This window comes from Helianthus annuus, chromosome 13 (genome assembly GCF_002127325.2).
Source record: "Helianthus annuus cultivar XRQ/B chromosome 13, HanXRQr2.0-SUNRISE, whole genome shotgun sequence".
NCBI lineage: Eukaryota > Viridiplantae > Streptophyta > Magnoliopsida > Asterales > Asteraceae > Helianthus > Helianthus annuus.
In genome coordinates, this window is record NC_035445.2 from 63,006,102 (window position 1) to 63,031,823 (window position 25,722).

At 33.0% G+C, this 25,722-nt stretch overlaps 1 long non-coding RNA gene across 1 annotated transcript; it reads left to right on the top strand.

Moving 5' to 3' along the window:
• The first annotated feature begins 208 nt into the window (after positions 1-208).
• On the top strand, positions 209-808 carry LOC110902707. Its single transcript, XR_002571346.1, has 3 exons — positions 209-292; positions 557-638; positions 728-808. It is a non-coding gene; the product is annotated as an uncharacterized LOC110902707 (long non-coding RNA).
• The last annotated feature ends 24,914 nt before the right edge of the window (positions 809-25,722 follow it).

Below are 25,722 nucleotides of genomic sequence, written 5' to 3' on the forward strand. Positions count from 1 at the left end.
CCATGGTTGAATTGATGGGGGCTCAAGTTTTTTGGGTAAAGGGTTACCCCGGTAAATTTTATAAATCACCAAATAAAAGAACAGGGTGTGCCAAAACACTGACACACACTACAATCCAAGACAACCATGACAAAATGGGGGCTCAAGTTCAAAACCGCTGATTGCAACCAACGTTACTCATCTTATATGCTACAATTTTGAAGGTGTGTTGTATTAAGTTTAATTCACTTATGCATTTTCTCTAGGTGGCTTTTTTACCGAACAAGATATTAAGAGCCTACCATGTTTACAGGTATGCGTGTGTTCTATTACTCCATCTAGAGGTCTAACTTCTAGTTAGCGGGTTTTAATTGATTAAAAAACTACATCAGTACAAAAAATAGACATTGCATGCTTAAAGAATATACTTTGGGCATCTTTTGACCCTATTGACCCATTCACCATATTTTTAGCAATGTTTTAGTTCATCAATTGACGTGTCTAAGACAGAAGATAACTCAATTCGACTCATTATAAACAGAAGGGTAAACACTCTCATGAACTCTCTTATTGTTAGGTGATGGCAATTCCGACAACCTGGGGTATTGAAAAAACCACCCAATCTTTTGGCTGAAGAGCTTAAAGTGATGTCAAAAGAAGTAAGTTTGCCTTTTATTAACTGCTCTTACATCTTTGATAGCTATGGTTATTAGATCTAATCAATTTAACATGAATTGTGAAATTTCAGGTTGAGTATAGTTAGTTGGCTGATGTAGCAACGATAAGTAGTAAGTGCTGGGAACTATGAAGTGGAAGTATGACTACTAAGGGTATGTTTGGCAAAAGTAGCTGGTGGCTGGTAGCTGTAAGCTGAAAGCTGGTAGCTGGTGGCTGGAAGCTGGTAGCTGTAGCTGGTAGCTAGTAGCTGTAGCTTTTTAGATATATTTGGTGTTTGGTAGAGTAGCTGGAGCTTTTAATAAAATGTATAAAATGACCAAAATGGACATAACTAAAAATTCAGAAAGTTGGTGCATTAAAAAATTCCTTATTTTTAGTGGTTAAAATAGTCATTTTATCTCTAAAAGCTTGTAGCTCCTTCTAAATGCTACTAGTAGTAGCGTTCAACCAAAAGCTTCAAGCTCCTAACCTAAAAGCTTAAAGCTCCTTCAACCAAACAAGACTTTTTATTGAGTAGGAGATTTTTCTTAAAAGCTTAAAGCTAGAAGCTCCTAAAAGCTTCTAAAGCTCCATGCCAAACATACGCTAAGAAAACATTAACACGATTATTATTTAACTCGCATGAAGATTGTGAAAGAGATTTAAGAACACAATGAAGTTTTGAGTTTTTATTCATACACTTGTTAGTTTATATTGGTTATATGTTTGATCATTAGACTTATTAGATATTTGGAATCTTTGAAAGATTGATTGAACTTTTAATTGAAGTGATTATTTTATGATTTCTACATTTTACAATTTTGTTTTTATTTTTTGATGTAAATAAATGATAATTGTAATTAATTAAATTAATATGATAAATGTCAATGGCATTTAATTTGATGTGATTTTTGTTGCAAAAAATATGTGCCACTAAAAGCTCAAAAGTTTGTACTGGCAGATAAAAAAGTGCCACTAAAAGCCTAAAAACTTTGTGCGACACATTGAAAGAGTGCCACTAAAAGGCTTTAGCGTCAGCGCTTCTTGTGGCACTTTTTTTGTGTGCCGCCCATTCTTACAAGGTTCTTTAGTGGCACTTTCTTGTTTTTCTATGGCACTTTTTGTATGCCACTAGATGGCATTTTTTTTGTAGTGTAACCCTATATATATATGGTTACGTTCATTTGTGAACAATCGTCTTGATTGTGAACACTAGTGAACTAATCCTAGCCCTTTATTATCAATACATAAATGTAAATCAATGGCCAGGATTTGATGATGTAAATCAATGGCCAGGATTTGATGATGTAAATCAATGACCAGGATTTGTTTACTCAATTCACAAATACAATAATGTTCACTCTAGAACCTCACCCTATATATATGGTTAGGGTAAAATGAAAACTTATACAAGTTGTGAGAACTTAGAGAACTCGGCCTTACAAAAGGTTTTTTCAAAAAAAAAAATTACCAAAAATCTTAAAAAAAATCCACTTTTCCAAAAAAAGTTCTTTTTTATTTACGACAGTTGTAACCGTAAATGCTGTAAAAAGCAAAAAGTGATGTCATGCTTATGTCATCAGCTTTTTACAGCTGCTATAAGGGGTGTGAAAAAAATGGGGGCAAAACTCGCACGTGAAGGCTGAGTTCTCTAAGTTCTCACAACTCGGAGTCATTTTTCCTTGATTTTGATCCTATGTATATATGTATATATATATATGTGTGTGTGTGTGTGTGTGTATATATATGCACTCATATTCCCTGTAGTTAGAGGGGAATTATATTAGACGCTTAGCTTGAGACGAAAAACAATGAAGCATAAGAGAAACGGATAATCTTGCATGTAAAATGTTGCTCCAAAATCTTGCGTGTAGAGGCTTTGAATAAGTAGGTAGTGCTGGGATCCGACTAACATTGTGGCTTAAGAAGTGAAACGACTGAAAAATAAAACACCATTATTCTCTCTAAATACAGAATAAAGTTTTGCATGTAACCAAATTTCCCCGTGAGAGTAAAAGTATTGTTTAGAGTGATAAATGGGGACGTGATAATGCTACATGAGTTTTTGGATTTTGTATTTACTTCCCCTTGTTATAAAGACCCTTATACTTTGGTTGTTCAATTTGTGGGCTTATTATTTGAACCGCCTGAGCTTCCTCGTATAGGGAGGCCTACCTTTTTTTGTAGAAATGGGTTTTAGGTGTTACTAATACTGATTTTCGGTTTAGTTAACTTACGTTGCCTACTCTAACTAACTTTGGTAATCGTAGTGTCGCCTTCGCATTTTACAGGTTAACTTCTAAACTTGTCATGTAGTTTACATGCGACTGTTAGCTCGTGACCAATAGTTGAATAGTTGATTGGAACTGAGGTCATGTCGTTTAATTTTCTTTTGGCTAGCTATTCTGTGTTTTAGGACTCATGCACTAGAACTATTTGATGTTGAAATTAAAAGTTAGCACATGCATCACACAAGTTGAACATGCATTATGGGACTCAAACCCATATCCAATTTGTTTGGTTATCTACAACGGTTCTTCTAAGAGTGGGACTTGTTCTCGGGATCAATTTGTCCCGGATTGATGTAGTTGTGGCATTGTATTAAGTGTGTTGTGTAATCAGGGAGTTACTCGTTCTTTAAACATAGAGATAAAAGAGACTTGAATGACAAGAAAACTTTGTAACCGCAGGCGACAAAGGTTTTGTGGCAACATCGAAGCAACAAGTAAAATGATAAGGTTGTGATAACAATAGACATGATTGTGGTGACATGAGCTGCAAATGCGATGGTAAGATTGACCACTATGATGACATGTGGTGCCAAGACATGCATAATGACAAGAATATTGAAAACGGTTAAGAAAAACAGGTAAAAGTTAATCAATTTACATGGTGAGTGTGTATGTGTGTGGACGCACACACAAAAATTGTTTTGATACCAAAATTCGTCATACCAGAAGTGCTGAGATAAGAGAGTTGCAGACTAACCAAGATGAGATGTTAGTAGCAACAAAGATAAAGAAGATAGGAAATTTAAAGACATACGCCCTAATTCTATGAAGTTGTTAAAATAATACTATGGGATTTCCCTAGGCTACGTGGCAAGAATTCATTAGTACCTGTTCAATTCGTTATGATACCGTACTTAGCATAGTAACCAAAAGAAAAAAAAACGAAAAATGAAAGTCATGATATGTTTTAAATAATATCAACATGTGTTTTACATCAACTAAAAACAATAAAAATGAACATCAATACCAGTTTCAATAATACCGATACCAGCACCGATGTTGTTCCGCTGGAACTGGTTCCTCCGTCACGGTAACGACACTTGGATAGCTTACAATACCAAAAAAACCTATATTTTGAACACAACCCCATTTTCAACAGAAGTTATAACGAAACGATGTGAAGAAAATTAAAACAACATGTATTGAGGTTTTTTTTTGAAAGCTACCAATGCAGGTTATAAGAGAACAACCAAATTAATAAAAGGTTAGATGGTTAAAGATGTATATTATATAGGGTGTAGTAGTGAAAATGATAATTAAAAAAAATATGTATCATCAATCCTATCGTTCCTACAAAATTTATATCGAAATGTCAAGAAAAAATTAAACATAACCATGTATTATGTTTTTTAGTTATCGAATGAAAGTTATCATATAAAATTCAAATTAGTAAAAACTAAGTATATTTAAAACTAAATAAAACTCATTGCTTCATAGAGTTCGTACCTATTTCATGATTTAAAAGCTTGTGTTTTACTATCCCTTTAGTTATTTTTTAGTATTATAGTTTCTTTTTTAAATATATTATGTTCCTAAATGAACTTTCTAGTGGTAAAGTGATGTACTCTCCAGCAAAATGGTTGTGAAAATGTAAGCTCGAATAGTGTGGCATGCAGATCTAATGATTTTAGAAGTAAAGTCGTTCTATAGTAGAGAGTGTATTTGTCAATTGAAAAGAATAAGCTATATATTTTATATATTTTATGTATTAAACTGATCATTATTTATGGGTACCAATAGATACTTATTATGAAAATAAGGTTATATATTTTTTAATATTTAATTAGTAACCATTCTATGATTAAATGATTCAAAAATTGATTAAAAATTATATAGAGTAAAGTACAATTTGTCTCTCTGTAGTTTGTCTGAATCACTGCTTGAGTCTCTAAAGTCAAAATCTTACCTCCTGAACACTTGTGGTTGCATTTTGCTGAACTCTACGTTTCTTATGTTACCCACCATCAGTCTACCGTTAGATTTATGGTGATATGACAAAATTATCCTTCAGAGTGCAGTGTGTACAACTTATATGTAATTACCAATGAGTTAGAGTGTAAAATATTTATAGATTTTTTTTTTTAAAAAAATATATATAAACATATACACTAACTTAATTTTAAACATTAAGTAAAACAAAAAAAACCTAACAATTGAAACATTGAGATGATAATAAAAACAAGATATCAATCATCAATCTCATAGATCTTTGACTTTCCTGATCAGAAAATCAAATTAAAAAAAATAACACGTAGAACATATCTTCATAAAAATTCAAATTCTAACAATTTTCCCCACTTCCACCACCAGATTATCCCCCGCAATCTCCTCGCTGCCGGCAGTCTTATAATGTTGGGTTATGTAAGATCTACTGATAATGAAAGCCACAACCCAAGGGAACCATCTTCCCTTCTCGATGAAATAAGTTGAAGTACAATCAAAGTCCAAAAGTTTCCCCTCTTGAAAGTTTTCCTAACAACCACCTAAACTGTTGGTACTAAATTGTTGTATTGAAGAAACAAGAAGACAAGTACAAAGTGTTGGAATGAAAAGTATTGGATCAACTAAAGTCAAAAGTCAAGTCAACAAATCAAGACTGGAGACCAGAAGACCAAGTCACAATTCAAACAAGACCAGATGTACTGGATTCCAAAAGTGTCGAAATCCTTCCAACAGTTTTGGAATCCCAATTGTTTTATTTGTTTTTACAGTAGTTTCATGTAATAGTGTTTAAACCTTAACTAATTTAATAGGTTTTTTAAGGTCGCTTTGATGGTGATGTCACCAGCAGTTTTCTCTTTTATATATAGTTCATCTGGTGAGGGGGAGTACTTCTGTACTATTGATTGTATCGAAGCATATTATTAATATATGAAATCTTTCTGCAAATCATTCCCAAATCTAGTTGTGTTAATGATGATGCGTTTATTATAACTGTTTGATTGAATTCTTATAGTGAATTGAACCGTTCTATCAAAAATATACATAAACATAAACTCTCAGATCCAACATATAATCATACATACATACAATCATGCCGATCGGAGTACTAGTGCTCACCGCATAACAGATCGCCACATCGGCACCTAATTCCAGTAAAACCAACTTGTTTCTGTTAATCGGAGCACCAATTCACAACGTTCACCGCCGTTTTCTTATTAGCCACCTCCTTTATTACCATAGCTTCCTGATCTACCACCGGATCAACCAATTCATCAAAAAACATTAACCTCGTCGAAGACATCGTCGGAGACCGCACCGATCCAGGCAGACTACGAGCGCATTGCAACGACGTCAGTTAATTTAAGGTTGTTCGGGAATATTATTTGGGTGATATGTGATATTTGTGAGGTTGAGCTTGGAGGTCTGGTGTGTGGTATTGTCGGAGGTGGTGGTGGGGTTTGGGTTGAAGCAGTTCCAACGACGACGATGGTGGGTGGTGGTGGTGGGGTTTGGGCGATAAGTGTGGCGGTTGATTGGGGGTGTAGAGTTGGGCTTTGTTTCGTGGTGGAAAGGTAGAGGAAGTGGTTGGTGGTGGTGGTGAGGTTTGGGCAACATGTGCAAACTTCAACTCCATAACACTACAAAACAATATTTCACCACAATTATCATCCCACTGTTTCATCTCCATCATCTTCAATTCATTTCATCTCCAATGGAGTCCAAATTCAATTTTGACTAGTCAAACACCCTCACCTACCCACATGTCACACCCCAACTAATGGCGGAAACATCGGAGTGAGACGAAAACAAGATTGCTTGAGAATTCATAACACTAAATGTGACAAGTATTTAAATAAACAATTTCATTTCATTGCTAACATCAAGTACATTGTTTGTAATAGGAATACATGTTTGAAGCAAAATGAATTTCAATACAACAAGTATTAAAGTTTAAAGTGCGTTTCTAGGCATCCTACTGGATTCCGTGCATCGTCATCATCATCAAAATCCTGCAAATACGTTTCAAAGTATAGTTCAATACAAAAGTATTGGCGGGTATATAAGTTTGAGTACTAGCATATATAAAAGTTTGAACAATCCACATGACAAAAATAGTTAACGAGATTAATGTATCATGGTATGCAATTATACAAGTCAATCCTCTGATTACGGCTAGCGTAATCTTATCGTAACAACGATAAGACCATTTTTGTATGACTAAACTTAACATGGCCTCAAGAATACGGGTGGTGCATTACTCCTATAACGCTATACATGTTAAGAGGAGGCTTTAAACAAAGTTAATGACAAGTAAATCACATAAGAATGTTCCAAGAATACAAATCAAGTATCACGTATTTAAGCATGTATGATTGGATTGTTTGTGTTGCATAAAGTATAAGTGATTGTGTGTGCTTAATAGTATAATGTATTGCACCCAAAAGTGTAAAAGAAAAAGGGGTCATGTATACTCAAAATTTTGCAAAAGCTTTCCAATTATCCATAAGCGACGAGTTGTTTGAGAATGGGGAATCGAAGATGTATGGTCAATCGGCGTTTATTGAGTGGTTGGATTTGGGATTTAGAATTCAAGTGCAAAATTATGTATTCAAGAAAATATATCTCGTCTAAGTACTCGTTTTGACACTAAGTTGTATGTGATTTCATGGATCCTATTTTGCCCATTAGAATCAACAAGGAGAGACTTAGAATCATAGATAAGGTAGACTAAGTTCATGACGAATAATCATAAACCGATTATCATCATAAGTTCGGCCATGTTCATACATATATATATATATATATATATATATATATATATATATATATTTGTATAGTTATATAATAATCCTAAGCTAAGTCTATCAAGAGTATTATAGATTGTCATGCAAGTCAAGCATGGAGGATTAACCTCATTGTATGATTCACCAATACATAAATCATCACAAGGATGATTCGGATGGTCACGAATGAAAAGGAAATATACAACTAACTAGTATATCATCAAGTAGCCAAGTAAGATCTAACCCGGGTGAGCCAACACAGCGGTTATGTTATTTTAAGACTAGCAAACTACTTGGAATAACAAGATTAAAACATCAAGTAAGGTGTGGAACAAGTTAGGATAGTCAAAGCTTTCAAGGTTCACACTTTCACCAAAGCATAAGTCTTGTCACATGAACTATGGTAGACTTGGATGGTTTCCATCACTTGTGGGTTGTTTTAAACCCTATTAAAACAGAAAGTTTAGAGAGTGTTTGCACCTCTAAACTTGTAGGAATCAAGCTCTAACAAGTTCCACAAGGCATGAGATTCAAGAAGAAAAGTTGAGTTCATGAAAAGTTAACCATAGATCTTCCAAAACTGAAAGTTTGGACCTCAAAGTGGTGTTGTTCCACCTTGGTTTACCATGATAAACCTGTGGAAACATTCCTAGAGGTGTTCCAAATTTTATAGAAGAAGAAATGGTGAAGAAAAGTTGAAGAAAAATGAGTTTGAACTCACTTTTGCACTTAAAACTTTCTGCCTTGTTCTTGTAATTCCAGCCAATTTGAGAGTGTTTAGAGAGTTTAGATGTGTTTGGAAAGTGCAAATGAGGGTTAGGGAGATTGTATTTATAGTGGGTGGGTTAGGTTTAGTGTTTAATGAAGGTTAGAAGGCAATTGGGTGAGAAAGTTAGGTGAAAAATCAGCCAACCCGTAGGCTGGAAACATGCTGAATGCGGATCGATGTTGCTCGCGGGTCGCGGAGGGAAGGGAGGAAGCTGCCGCGTGTCGCGGCGTTCCTTGTTCGGCAAACTTTTAACTTTTTACAAAACAATCCCCTCTACTTTAATGTTTCAATGTTTTAGGTTATATCTTGTATATTTAACATGTAATTAAGTATTAAAAATGTAAAAGCATAGATTGAGTATTGTGAATGTATAACTAAGTATTTACACGTATAATAAGTATCAAATCATGTCTTTACGACGAATTGTATGTAAAAAAATTATGAGTTTGCGTGAAAGATGAAAATGTATCAAGCATGTGTATAAATTGAATGTAAAACAAGTACGTATAATCAAAGTATAAATTATGTAAAATGATCAAAGCCTCGGATTACAATGATTGGAAATGAAATATGATTACAAGAGAATACGAGTTTCCATAAATAGAATACAAGAAAAACTTTCTAAATAAGGAAAGTTCTAAAAAGCGAGGCGTTACAACCCATATATTTCTAGATTATATTTGGTTATAAATTGGGTGAAAATGAAGCTAAAAGACTATAATACCACCAACAATTAACATAAAAAGACTTGAGTAAAGTGGAATCTGAGTCCATGTGGTATGTTGTCAATGACAACTCGAATCCTTGATTCCAAATAATGGATGGTTGAGTCCCTAGGTTTTCCAAAACTCATCAACTTGCATGGCCTTCTGTGATCTTGTTGTTAGTAATTGTGTGAATTGTCTGTTATACCCAAGCTTCCTTAATAACTCCCATTTTGCCCTAAACCAAAACACTTCTGCCACCACACACTATTTTTTTACTTCTGAAAGTCAACAACAAATCGAGTTGGTAAAACATCACCAAATTATTCGTTTAACTATTGAAAGTCAACAACAAATCTGAATCTATCAAAACTATATATATATATATATATATAGGATTAGGTTCAAACGTGAACATTTTCTCCAGCGTGAACTGCGTGAACTTATCTGGTCCCTTGATTTTGTAGATGATAGATCTTAGATCAATGGCACAATTGTAATTAACGGTATAATAAATTAATTTAAATTTTAATATAAAGGGTAAAATAGGGAACTTTCATATTAAAGATATGGAAACTAATTCATTTGTAATCCCCTATATCTCGTTTATCTCCACATTTAGGTTTCAAAATCCCACAAAACTCTCTCTCTCACATATCATCGAAAGAAAAGCAGAGGAGACCATCGATCCTTACACAAAAAACGAACCCTAAATCGATCCTCGCCATCTGCCTCCTACCGCCACCACCACCTCTCGTCGTCGCCCTTCCATCCTATCGACATCAAACAGAAGCACTGTTCAGGTTCGTCTTAAACCCTAGTGTAATCGTATATCGTATCAGTTTTGATTCTATGAGCAGTAAGTTTTCTTAATTGTTTGTTTTTTGGTTTCTGGTTTGTAGATCTTGAATGTCAATCGATTCTAGAAGAAATCAATCGAGCTAAAACCCAGGGAGAAAATGTCGTATACATTAATTTATGTATCATTATATAATTCTCATGTATTTGTATCAATATATCAGGATCTATACCGATTACTGGGAGAAAATGTCGCTAATTATGAATCGATCTTATGAAAGAACAACTATCCACTTTTCATTCTCAGATACTTGGCTCGCAAACACAAGGTGTAATTTTGATCAGATTGGCTTAAATAGTCTAATAATTAGGTTAATATTGCTTGACTGTATGATATGAGTGACAAATTGTTAATCTTTTTCTAATTGTTGATGCTCTGTTATGGGTAACTGCAGACTGATATCATGAAGAATCCTGCTTTTAGATCACTGTTTCATGAGATGTGTGCAAAAGTAAGGGGTGGATCCGCTAGCGTCGAATAAAGGTTTTTGGGCCGAGCCGTTGGGAATTGGTGATTTCTATTATGAGCTTGGTAATGATCTTGTTTAAGATGTGAATCTTGTCATTTCACTGTCAAATTGAATTCTATACTCTGAGAATGCTTATTAAAACCTCTACGAGTAAGAACTGAAGAAGGTGAGTCAACTTAGTTGTCTGTTTTCATATGATTTTTTGAACTAGTTAGCACACCCTCATTTCCTGGGATGCAGGTGATGGTAATGATAAGAAAATGAAAAATGGCGTCTGAAACTACTTACCAGAAGCACTAGCTATAGAGGTACTGCTTCTAGCAAAAAAAAAAATTATAATGTCTTATTGTTTTATGTTGGGGTTGTTGCAAAGTAGTGGGTCTTCATGTGTATTGTTTATTCATTGATGTTGATGCAGAGGCCTCTTCTAGTACTGGAATATGTAAAGATGTTAAGGATATTCCAGATCTAAGTTGCCCATATTTCAAATTACCTTGACGTGTTATTGTGGAGACCTTAATGCCAAAATACCATAGTACCAAACAGTTTAGGACAATATTTGATATTTTTTTGCTAACATCTTAAACAGTGTCTTATTGTGACAAACATTGCAAGTTACTTTGCAATAGGGGTGTACACATGTGTATTTTGATTTTTCTCTGGTTTTACTGCAATGCACACATGTGTATTCTGATTTTTTGCTCTGGTTTTACTGTGATGTACACATGTGTATTCTGATTTTGCTCTGTTTTTAACGCGATGTACACATGTGTACTGCGTCTGTTTTTGTGATATCTCAGAATTTTTTGTGTATTGAATGTGTAAGGTTGTTGATGTACACTTGTGAATTATGCAAAGTATTAGTTGCTGAGTTTTTTTGTGCTATTATAGGAGATGTCGTTAACGAGAAAAGTGGAGATGGAAGGTCGATAAGGAGGATTCACGTATGAGGTCGATAAAGAGGATTCACGTGTGAGGTCGATAAGGATGATTTCACATATGTTTGTTTGCTTGTTCGATAAGGATGATTCAGCATACAACGTGGCGAATAGTTGTAAAAGATTATGTTTTTTTTTGTTTTTTCGATTATGTTGGGTTTATTGTTTTTACGAAGCTGGAATTTGTAATTATATGTTTTTTTGTTTGGTTTTGAAAACATTATGGAACTTGTAATTTGTTAAATATAAAATAGTTTTACAGGTATTGTTTCTATGTATGTATTATGTAGCTAATTACACATATGTACGATGTTGAGTACACATGTGTACTGTTCTTTTTATATCCAAGTACACATGTGTATACCGTTGAAATATGAAGGTTACGTAGATCTTAAAAATCAAAATTTGAATTCTGGCGATGAAATCTGAAATAAAAATTAAAATTGAAATCTGGTGATTTGTTTTTTGTTTTGATAATTATCTTATTAATAAATAAAATATAATGTGGATAATGAATTTAAAATAGGAAAGGTGTAACTTAATTCAATTATTAAAATAATGATTTAAATCTATTTTTTTATATAATTACAATCATACACTTAACAACTAAAAAGGAAATCAATGGTCCAGATTAGTTCACGCAGTTCACGCTTGGGAGGTTGTTCACGCTGGAACCCTACCCTATATATATATATATATATATATATATATATATATATATATATATATATATATATATATATATATATATGCAATGAAACTTGCATCGTTTTGGTTATTTTTCATCAGCAAAGCTTTCAAACATAACCCTAAGGCGTTGTCCCCACTTTCTCCAATCTCTGTATAAATCATGGTAATTTTCCAATTCATAATGCAGTATTACTCTATAAATAACACAACAGTGTAGTACAGCGAAGATGGGTGGTTATGGTTGGAAGTAAAGGCAGTGAAGGGTAGTAGTTGCATGTGATGGTTGAGCTTTTGGGTGGTGTTGAGTGGTAAGCAGGTGGTGAAAGCTGGTGGTTTCAAAGTTTTTGTTGACTTCGCGGTGGTAGTAGGTCGTAGGTACTATGGTGAAAAAGATGGTGGTAGATGAGTTAAGTGGTGGTGTTTGGCTTGATGGTGGTGACAGGTGAGGTTTTGGTTTGTGCGTTAGTGCCAGCGAAGTAGAGGGTGTGCAGTGGTGGTTGACGGTGGTCCGGTGTGGAATTAAGCTGGTGACACAGTGGTAGTTGCGGTTGGTTTGAATGGTGGTGCAAGATGATCGACAATGACAGTAAAGCGATGGGTTTAATGGTTGCGTTGGTGGCAGGTGTAGGGAAGAGGCTGGTGGTTCGTGGTGGTTGCTAGTTGGTTTAGGGCGACAAAGGCAAAATGGACGAATTTAGAAGCGGTTTTACCAAAATACCATTTGACCTCACGGTCAAACTAATATTTACTTGATCGAGGGACTCAACCTGACGCAAAATGGAAACCCCAAGGACACATGTTGACATTTTTTTGAAAATAGGGACTCAAATTGTCACTGACAACATACTACCGAGACTCAAATTGTAGTTTACTAAAAAGCTTTAATACTCATCAAAACTAACGGTTAACAAAATATGGGTAACGCCAGGGGCTCAAGAAGTAAGCTTTTAGCTTAATAGGGACCAGGGGCGGAGGTATGTTATAGGTAGGGGTATCACGGGCTACGGCTCAACCTCGTCTTCGTAGCGTATTTTTTTTCGGTTTTATATAAAGGATACCCCTGAACAAATACGGAGATACCCCTAAAAGAAAATAGGATACTTGAATTTATTGAAATTACAAATTTTAATATGACCAAACCATCTATAACACCAAACTTGTATAATAATTAAGCCCAAATTAAGTATAACATAATTGAAAGAGTTCCAATCGTTAAACATACCCCAAGCTACAAAACGAAATAAATATCCTTTTATTTTGTGTATGGCGACAACGTAAGAAATAGAGCATCACAAGATTTGCGATTGTCTCAAACTCCTAACTGCTCATCCCGGCTGTTGCGTCGTTGACTAGCGTGTTTGGTGAGTGTTTCTTGTCCTTTGATTTTTTGTTTGTGGTTAATGTTTATGTAGTATTGTTCTTTGTAGATTTGTTAGGGTTTAGTGTTTAGCTAAGCTAAATTTTACAAAAAGTTACAGTTTGTTGCACGGTTGTTATTATTATTATTTTTTTATACTTCTAAATTAATGGACTAGCTCCGTCAATGATACAGTCTGGTAAAACACATGTACCCAAATTAGACATTACTCTTATATATTTGATCTTATAATTATTATATATTAATCTTGTTATTATTATATATTAATCTTTTAGTAATAATACTTAGTCGTTAAAAATGCAAAATTGAGTTATTAAAAGAGAAGTGAATAAACATGTATAAACTCTTTTAAGGTAAAAATATTTTGATACGTCCGAAAATGACATGAAAACAAAAAGATAAAATCTTCCATGAAAAGATAGTGATAATTGCTACAGAAGAAAGCGTGTTAAACAAGAAAGGGATGACACGTGTGGTCCTACAGTCAGACATGTGGGTTAAACAGATGGCGTCATTTTTACGTCACACTTTCAATTTACTACCATGTTCACTTCATACTCATTCTTTTACACATTAAAATTTTACTAATTTAGTTTTCTTACATTTTAGTGTCATGCATTATATATCTTTTTCCTGTCCAACTCATGATCTATTTTATCATGGGGTGAAGCTTTTAAGGGGTGGGAGGGGGCGATCGACCTCTGAATTTTTCGTTCAGTAGTGGAGAGTATATAGTTTTTGTTTAGAAATTTTTTAGTATATACGTTTTCGATCCCCTAGTTTTATAGAAATTTTTAGGTCGGGTGACTTCCACCACTAGGTCGAAAATCTCAAGCTTCGCCACTGTATTTACTAATTTAGTTTTCTTACATTTAAATATGATGATATATATCTTTTTTCCTGTCCAACTCATGAACTATATATATGCATAAAGTTTTATTTTAAAGCAAGGGAATATTTTACACTCTTAAGGTAAAGTAAATGGTGGATCTATGAATTTTTTTATGGGGTGCGATTTTTTTTTAAAGATTTTAGGCCCATAGATATATAAAAAAATTCGGTTCATATCGGGTTGGATCCGGTCGGTTAGGGTCGGGTTATGTAAAAAACAAAAGTACATCAAGCTAAAATTGTATAATCATCAAAAAACACGCCATACATAGTTACAAACATAACTAAAATGTTGTCATACAGGTTTTCATCTTTTGAAATATTTCCAAAACATTATCTAGAGCTACTTTTCAAATTATAAATCTATCCAAACATATAAATCTATCCATAAGTTCATAAAACAACACTAAAGTAGTCAACATATGAATCACTTCATAAGTTATCGCTCCATAATTTTCAATTTTCTTTTCAAGACCTACTAATTGTCGATTACTTATGTCTTTTAAGTTATAACAACCAAAAACTCATCTAAACAACAAAATCTCCCTATTAAAGTCTAGAACAACCAAAAAAACATCAAAATACATAAAATTTCAAAGATTTTTTTTATCATCTCTATAACTTTAATTCTTCTAAAAAACAACATAAAACAATAATCACATTAAAAAACGTAGGTACCTTGTTTGGATTCCGTTGAGTTTGGTGGCCGGATGTTTGCGATTTCCGGGAAAAATTGGAGTTGGATGGCTGTTATTGGCTGTTGCGTCGTTGGGGAAGAGGATCGCAGATGCAGACGAGGTCACGAGAGAGAGCTGGAGAAACAAAATAGGAAGGGCGGTTTGGGTTGGGTTACTTTATTATAGTTCAAATTTTGTTGGGTTGGGTTAAGTGGCCTTGGGTTGGGCTAAATTATTTAATAAGTGGGTTACAAACTTATAAATGATGTTATATTATTATAAAAGTCAGTGTTTAGGTTATATTTTTATAAAAACAGTGCTTATTACAATTTTTTATAAATAAAAAATATGACTTTTCTTGTCCAAGGGGGGCGATTGAAATTTCCAAGGGGTGCGGGAGAAAAATTTCAAGGGATGCGGTCGAGATTTTACCGAAAGATTAACTCTAAAAAATATTTTTTCAAGGGGTGCGGCAGCCCACCACGAATGTGGGTAGGTCCACCCCTGGGCAAGGTGTAATTCTTTTAAAGCTAGCTATCATTTCATTTTATTTAATATTAGAAGCATAACATTTTAATTATTTATAGGCTCTCACTATTCTCATATTCCTACATCTTATTTACACACCTTTTCACTCTATATCTCTCTCTCTCTCTATATATATATATATATATATATATATATATATGTAGAGAGAGTAGAGAAAAGGGATGTGTGAATATTAACTCTCCTATTTAACTGTTTGTCTTTTGTTTTTATGATGCTGGATCACGTACAAGAGGATATTTGCGTACGAAGTACACACAAGATGGAGAAGATGAAAAGTGTTATTGGTAGTAATGGTAATTTAGTCATTTCTCACTTGGAAACAACTTTTCCTTTGATTTTCAAACGACTTTAACTTTTTCATACGTATTAACGAGCATTTCATTCTCTTTAATTCGAGTAGTCTATTGCTATAGTTCTCCTAAAAAATTGCAGGATTTTGAATATCCATTAGTCCATTACGTGATTTTGAATACCCAACAAATGACTACGTGATTTTGAATATCCATTACATGATTACATATTCAACATAAACCATAATGTGATTACATATTTAGTATAAATCCATTACGTGATTACACATTCAATATGATTTGTTATAATTTATGTTATTACAATTATGCTTATTACGTGGTTACATATTCAATAGTAAGAAAATGCTTTATTATGTGATTAAATCTCTAATATATGGTATTATGTGGTTATTATAGGTTGATTTGGCTAATGCTTTGTATATAATTTATCATTAATACGTCATTAGGCCTGAAATATCATGTGTTACATGTTTTTGTTTCTACGTAATTATGTAACCACTCAGTGTGATTTCACATAAAGTATTATAATGAAATCACATAATACGAAATGGGTATTTCAAAATCACGTAGTCACGTAAAAATACATAGTCAACTATTGATACGTAATTACGTAATCACTTAGTCTGGTTTCACATACTATAATGAAATCACGTAATGAATATTCAAAATCACGTAGTCATGTGCTGGGTATTCAAAATCACGTAATGGGCATTCAAAATCGTGTAATTTTTTAAGAAAACTATAGCAATATGCTACTCGAATTAAAGAGAATGAAATACTCGTTAATACGGTGATTTTTTTTTTAAAAACACTAACGTATGAAAAAGTTATAGCAGTTTGAAAATCAGGGGGGTTCAAGTTAGAAAGGACCAGAATACAATTTCCCTATTTGTTTTTTCAATTGTTTAACCCTGATATTTAATAAAATACCACTGATTTATTTGTAGCCATTGATCTCCCAAGATCATTGACTGAGAATCTCTCGTATGCTTCTTACAAGAGTGTTCGAGACTAGTGTTCACGAACAACTTAATTTTTTTAACGAACGAACGCGAACATAAACTTATATTCGGTATGCGTTCGTAAACAGTTCACGAACATGTTAAAATAGAAAACAAAAAGTAGACGTAAAAAAAAAAGTTGAACCACGCACATATAACATAAAAGATAGAAAACAATAATTAAGTCGATCTAGGACCCGCGAGTTGTGACGGGGCCATTAAAGAGGAAAAATTGAAATAAAAACGTTAAATCAAACACGCATGTTACGATGTATTAACTCGCAATATTTAAACTGAAACCTAAAAAATATATAAAAATAAAAAGTATAGGTGATAAAGTTGAAAATTAAAAAAAATATTAGGGTTAAGTTGTAGAAGATAAAAAAGTATTGAGATAAAAAGTGAAAAAAATGAAGATAAAAAAGAAAAGAAAATTTGCAACAACCCATGATGCCGAATGTACAACGATTGATTCATTGCAAAGTTGGTGATTATTAATATATATGTATAATTGATCGTAGTCAACAAGTTGCAAGTTATCAAATTACATGTTAACCTCTCTGAACAACTTCATGCGGTAGAATCCGCGGGGTAGCAACCGTATCAAGTTAATATGTTGAAATTTATACCGGACAAGAAACGTATTTGTTCATGTGAAGAAATCAGTTATAACTCATAAACATAAAACCATGTAACCCAACACGATGTATAACATGTTTATATCTAAGTAGGCTACACAATATATCAGGTTATAAACTTGTTTTAATCAAGTTGTATACATGTTAAAAGGGTGGCTTACAAATCAAACACTAAATATCTATTAAACTGTTAGAAATGTCAACTTGATAACAGTATTTTAAATTTTAATAAAACGCAAATACAAACTATAATTATTCTATTAGTTCATAAATATAAATATGTAAGTTTTATTTGCTCACGAATATGTGAAGTATTGTTCCACACTGTGGTTGTGTGTTTTATGTCAACGTGTTGACAAACATGCCTCGTGGGCTATGTTTATAAACCTACGGACCATCAATGAATAATAACTAAAACTTTGTGTCCAACCACCATCTAATGGAAGTTATGACATAAGGAAATCAGTTCAATCCCTTATGAGTATTTAGGCGGATTCTAAGTGATGTAGGATTTGAGAGTATGTGTTGTCATTCTAAAAAGACAAAAACTATTATACTTTAATCGTTTAGCATTAACCATATATTAAAGATTTAAAGATAACTATATATTCAAGTTATAATGGCTTACTTATTACTTGAATTCTTAAAGACAGTTCTTAGCCTCTTATAAGTTATAACTATGTTTATTTGTTTCCCTTATTTGATGGGCATGGTGTTATAAAACCATTTCTAAATTATTTGATCTATGTAATATACAGACATGTTCGATAAATAATCTATACGAAGTAGGATATTATGAGAGTCATAGTCCACATCACAAATAGTGAAATGTTCTAAACCCAGAGGTCTCATTTATTGGATATACTTTTTGACAAATAGTTGGTTACCATGAAATTCTATACATACATAGCGGAATCTTTAACTCAATTCAGTATTTTATGAAAGATGTCTAAAACAAATGACATGTCTTAAGAACACAAGCTCGATAAAAATTGGGATGGCAGTTTTGCAATAGGGAGCCTTCACCCAACTACCCCCCCCCCTTCTCGGCAGGGTTTGTGCCCATAACACCTCTGTGGGATAGTATTTAGCGCCCAAATTGGTTTACATGATGGTGGACACCAACCTATTACACATATTCTTATTATTCAATATAGGTGGACAAAAATGTGTCTTTTTAAGCTACAAAAGATTAAAAGACAAGCACTCGTATATATATGATTAGTGTATTATCAAATGCAAAGTCTTATATAGCTACAAAAGTTTAAAAGACAAGCACTCGTATATGATTAGTGTATTATCAAATGGAAAGTCTTATATACGAGTAAACAAAAAGAGAAAAAACCAACCTACCTTATTAATTGGTGTGGCAATGGGTTTTGCCTGCACATGAAATGTCATCTACAAATATGTCAAAAATGTAGGGTTAATGTCATCATGGTGTAACCCTATATACCACGACTAGAAATTATTGGTATTTGTTTCACCACCATCTCCAAATTAAGATCTTATATGGCCATCTATGTTAGCTATAACTCTATACTTTTAGTGAACATAAATTATTGTTTTACAAGTACTAGTGTATATTAATTTTTTTATTAATTTTGTCTAAATCAAACTAAAAGGAAAATTTGATTAGTAAAAGAAAATAAGTATAATTATTAATATTAACTAATATATATAAATCATAACGTATTATAATTACGTATTTTTTTTTTCAATTATGTAAGTTAAGACAATTCAGCTATTATATTTCTACTTGTTGGTTGTCTAATGAATTTATGAAACCGTGTTGCTGTGTGAACAACTAAACGGTTATGCATGTCCTTCTGCTCATCTTGAAATTTGTGCCACTGGACTCGTGGAAGTGTTTGCGTCGTTTTTTTTTTTAAAGTTAAAACAAAATTTCTAGCTGGCCATGAATATGGGTTTGGTACAAAGGTTTTAGTTTGAAGATACTAATAGACAAGTGACTGATTTTTATTCTAATTAAAATGTTAGAAACACACAAAATGTACATAAATATATACCTTACATAAAGAAGCTTTCATAAAATTCCTATTATTGTGACCGGACATACATGTAAATCTAGAAAAGAGAATATATAACTTATACTAGAATGTAATATTTGTTAGAAGTACTTCTTTTTTTTTTTTTGTGTATTCGTAGTATTTAGTTATATATATGTTAGATATATTACTATTTAGATCAAGTTAACTCTATTGACCTAAAATATATCATATTAGCTCTAATTTCTTTATTTTAAAGTGAATTTCATTAAAACACGCTTACCCTTAGGCTTGTAAATGAATTGAACGAACACGAATATAGGCATGTTCGTGTTCGTTCTTTTAACTTTAGCCAAGCACGAACACGAACACATAATTGAACACAATTTTTTGTTCGTGTTCGTTCATTAAGAAATCAAGCATGTTCGTGTTCGTTTATGTTCGTTCATTTAAAGTCTAAACGAATATAAACGAACACAAACGAACATAAACAAAAAAAAAAAAAACTTAACTGAACATATTTGAATAAACATAAATTAACATGATTGAACAAACATAAACAAATATAAATGAATGTAATTGAAAAAATATTAAAAAACACAATTTAACATTAGTGAATACAAACGAACAAGTTTAATATATTACAATTCATCCTAAAACACATCTAAATTAGGGTTCATAAACACTAAATTAAGTAGTTTTTTTTATATTAATATTAAGTAAACAATCAGTTACATTTTAAAATTTCAATTCTATAACTAGAAAACTCAATTACTAATTAGTTATATTTATATAAGTAGTTAGAAAACCTAATATTTATATAAATATAACTATTTATGTATTTACCAAAATTTAAACGAACATAAACGAATGTAAATAAACGAACGTTCACGAACATAAATGAACGAACATAAACGAATGTTCACGAACATAAATGAACGAACACAAGGTGTGCTCATGTTCGTTCATTTAATTGAACGGACAAAACTTTTTGTTCGTGTTCGTTCGTTTATTAAATGAACGAACATAAACGAACTTCCCGCCGAACAAGTTCACGAACAGTTCATGAATGTTCGGTTCGTTTACAGGCCTACTCACTCTGTCAAAGTTAGCAGGAGAGCCTAACCACAAATTCTTAGATTATAATAAACCTATACCAATTGTCCCAACTAATAGACATATTTTCAATCTATTTTTATACCAAAGAAAACTTAATGCTTTCCCATCCCCAAAAATGTCTTCAGCCTTTGCAACCTTCTTCGAAAAGATCATCCCATTTCGTGCCTTCCATATCCTCCAACACGTGAAAATAACAATCCCATGAAAAGCATCATTTTGAACCTTCTCTAAACCAACATGTGTAACGCCCCGCTTTTTAAAACTTTCCTTAATTAAAAAGCTCGTCTTGTATTTCTAATTTCGGAAACTTGTAATCTCTTGTTCTCGTATTTCGTTTCAAATCGTTGCAAACCGAGGCTTTGATCATAATGAAATTGATTATTTTATAAGGATTATATGTGTGTGTTCATACTTATTTATACATTTAATTCATACACATTTGTTTCATATTCGTGATTCTCATAAACACATGTTTAATTTGCAAACAACTGTCATTTTTTTACGCTTATTACATGCAAATACTTGTACATACACTCTCGATACTCAAATTATACTTACATACATGTTATACGCTTAAAAACATGCCAAAACACCAAATTTTAGCTTAAAATGGGGGAAAAACCAAGGTCATGGACCAAATTGCAAAATCTGCCTAAATTTGGCTTTGGGGGGGCGCGAAAGACAGGGCTCTGCCTATCGCGGGTGGCCAAAACCCACGATCTGCAGATTATTGTTTTGTGCTTGCGGATTGGTTCCTTTTGATCCATAACTCTCACCGAACTCACTTAATTACACTCCCAACTACTAACCCTAATCCTCCACTATATATACAACACTTCTAAGCCCCATTTGCACTTTCCAAACCTCTCAAACACTCCCAAATACTCTCAAGACTCCTTTAAATTCACTGATTTTGAGCATAAAGTTCTAAGTCTTTCAAAGTGAGTTCTAGCTCACTTCCTTCTTCAATCTTGCTTGTTTCTTCTTTTATTTCACTTGGATAACCTCTAGGAAGGTTTTCACAAGTTTGCTTGGGCAAACTAAGGTGAAACCTCACCAAATTTGAGGTCCAAAGTGAGATGTATTTTCTGATTTTGTTTATGTTCATGTAAACTTCATTTTTACCTACTTTCTTCACCATTTCTTCTTTTACAAAGCTTAGAACACCTCTATGAGTGTTTCCACAAGATTACTAAGGTAATCTAAGGTGGAACATCACCATTTTAAGGTCCAAACTTTTTATTTTGATGAAAATTGGTTAAACTTTTATAAAACTTAACTTTTTATGCTTGAATCTTGCACCTAGAAATCTCCTAAACCCATAAATGGTTGTGGAACTTGTTAGAGTCGATTCTTACAAGTTTAGAGGTACAAACAACCTCTAAACTTTCTTATTTGTTTGGGTTCAATACAATCCACAAGTGTTGAAATCACATAAGTTTGTCATAGTTCATATGGTGAGACTTATGTTCGATGCAAGTGTGAACTTTGGATGCCTTGGCATTCCTAACTTGATTCCACACCTTACTTGATGTTTTTAGTTAATATTCCAAGTAGTTTTCTAGTATCAAAGTAACATAACCCCATCTAGCCTCCGACACTTAGGATTACTTTTCCATGTCGTGTTGGCTCACCCGGGTTAAAGACTTACTTGACTACTTGACATGCAATAGTTAGTTCTTTTAATTCTTGTTATTCATGACCCTCCGAATCATCCTTGTGATGATTTTGTGTAGTAGTGAATCATACAATGAGGTTAAATCCTCCATACTTAACTTACATGATAATACATGATATCTATGATAGACTTAGTTTTAGGATATTAATATAACTATATAAATATACATATATATGTATAAACTAGGCCAAGTTGTGATAATGATCGGTTAATGGTTATTCATCATGAACTAAGGCTAACTTATCTACGATTCTAAGTCACTTATTATTGATTCCAATGGGCAAACTAGGACCCATGAAATCACATATAACTTAGTTTTAAAGACGAGTACTTAGAACTAAATAATACTTTCACGAATACATACTTTTTGTACTTTAAATTCTAAATCTCGAATCTAATCACTCCATAAACATCATGTAACCTTTCCATTCACTCCTTATTCATACACAACTCGTCACTCATGGATAATTGGAAAGCTTTGCAATATTGTGAGTATACTTGACGTCCTTTTTACCGTTTTTACACTTTTTGGGTGCAACATGTTTACATAAACAAAACACATACAACATACATACTTTTATGCAATCATACATACAAACAATCCAATACATGCTTGCTATTATGTTATGCTAGATTCGTATTTTCTTGGTTTGTTCATTTTGTGATAAACATGTGATTAACTTCGTACGAGCCTACCCTTAACATGTATAGCGCTATAGGACTAACGCACCGCCTGTGAACGTTGGGTTATGTTAAGGCATTCATTCACACTTGCGTTAAACTTTGGTTTGACTTGTTTGTTCACATGCCGGTGTATACCTTAATCTTGATAACTAGGTTTGCCATGTGGATTGTTCATTTTTATACTTATATGCTAGTACACCAAACTTGTCTACTTGTCAATAGTTTTGTATTGAACTATGCTTTAAAATATGTTGCAGGATTATGATGATGATGATGATGATGATGATGATGATGATGATGATGATGATGATGATGATGATGATGATGATGATGATGATGATGATGATGATGATGATGGTGCACGGAACTTAGTAGGATGCCTAGAAACACATTTTAAACTTTAAATACTTGTTGTATTGTAATTCATTTGTTATAACTTGTTGTATTTGATTTCAAACAATGTAACTGATTCTTTTAGTAATGAAATGAAATTTATTATTTAAATACTTGTCACATTTAGTGTTATGAAGTCTCTTGCAATCTCGTTTTCGTCTCACTCTGATGTTTCCGCCATCAGTTGGGGTGTGACAGATTGGTATCAGAGCCATAACTATAGGGAATAAGGAAAATTGGCCATGCTTTTGACCTAGTCTATAGTTAAGCACCATACTTGATTCATATGCTAATTTCTTGAAACATCTTTTATATGCTAAATTCTTGAAATGCCTTTTTATGTGCTCATACTTGTTTTACTATTTCAAAACATACGCCTTTTCTAAGGCCATTCTACACGATTATACTAAACTCGAAAACACTCGTATTATACAAACAAGACAACTTCACCAAAAAAAGCGTGAAACCCACAATTTGGTGAACGACTCTCAATCCACTTATTCTTTTTACACAAAATTCGCCATCAAGTTAGGAGTGAAATCTTCACCTTGATAGAGAATTTCCATTTTAAATCTAGTGCACCCTCGTCAACGTGTCAGAATTAACTTCTTGACCCGATGAGTACTAACCACACTTAGGGTACAATATTGTCAAGTTAGGGGTGAAACCCGCATCTTGTCAACTAGTCTCACTCTTTGATTTTCAAAAATCCCGCCAAGTCTCGAATTTTCGATTGGTTTGGAATATGTAGTAACCAGAAGGGTGAATACCGTTAACCGAAATTTCGGCGAGAGTATTCCACCTATTAGGCCAAAGCATGCTTCCCAAACTCAAAAGAACTTTCAATCACTTTGGTTTAGTCAAAGTTCCGTTTTGGAACCATCCAAGTTTTTAATCAAACCTCCATTTTACTATTATCAATCTTATGCTTAAAACGATTCAAACTTTCCTTTCCAAAAATTCGAATTATTCTCGCAATGGTTACACACACATCATACTAAGTCTTTTCATACATTTATATGTTATTCACATGCATGATTTCAAAAATGTCACCAACAAGATTTACATTTCTCGTAATCCCAAAATGGAGGCATATCATCAAGATAGGAGTGATTTCCTTACCTTGACGATTAACTCCGCTCCTTCCTTTCTTAAAACGACCTCACCAACGAACTAGGGCTGATTCCCTTATCTTCGTGATTGTTACCAAATCTTTTTTTTTTTCAAAAGACCTTATTATGCCAGCCGCACGATCAAACTTTATACCTAAATCGTTTACCATTTTGTCAAATCCTTACTTATGCAAAATTTCAAAATGCGTTGTTTTATCAAACGTACTTCTAACCCTACAACCCATTTTACATAAATCCCATGCACAAAAGTCCTAATCATACCTTAAACATTTTATTACCTGATTTTCAAAATTTTACGAAATGCTACCTATTAACTTAATTGGTCTATTAAATCTCTTACCCATGAACTTCATACTCGACCTAACCACTAAACCACGTTCACATTTACTATTATACTAAAGACATTTGTTCTCAATCGAAAACCAAATCAACTTTTCTCACATGCTTATAAAACCTTGAAGATGTTAAAAGATCATTTTGCTAAAACTCTTTTCAAAATCAAGAAGATCATTTTGCTAAAACTCTCTTCTCAACATCAATATGATCGTTTACTAAAACTCTTTTCAAGATCACTAAGTTCATTTCCTAAAATTCTTTTCAAAGACCAAAGTCATCACGAGAATTTTCGAGTTACAGCTTTTCTTATTTTAATACAAGATCCTTTAAGTGATGCAAATTTACTGTTTTCAACAACCTTTTCATACACCGCTCAATACATCATTCCAATTTGAAAACACGTGGACAAGGAGAATTCATAGAAACCAATAATCTCCAACATACGTAAAACCCCTATTCCTTTTGAAACAAAAATAGCTTTTCCTTTTCTTTTCAAAATACGTATCGCATAAACAATAGATACTTTCTATTTTTTTGACATTCGCTAACTTGATTCTATATTCCAAGTCAAACTCAATCTATTTTTGATTCAATAAACTCAACGTTTTGCTCAAGCAACTATAGATGCATACCATCATACACGTTTTAGTCAATATTTCACGACAATCTCACGCATATCATTCGTTTTTACATACTCAAAACTTGATCATCTTATATGCTTAAATTCGTTATGTTTCAATTTATACTATATACATAATCGTTATCATTCATATTTATACTTATATACATACTCATACTCATACTCATATTCATACATTCGTACCTATACGTGAGCAGAACCC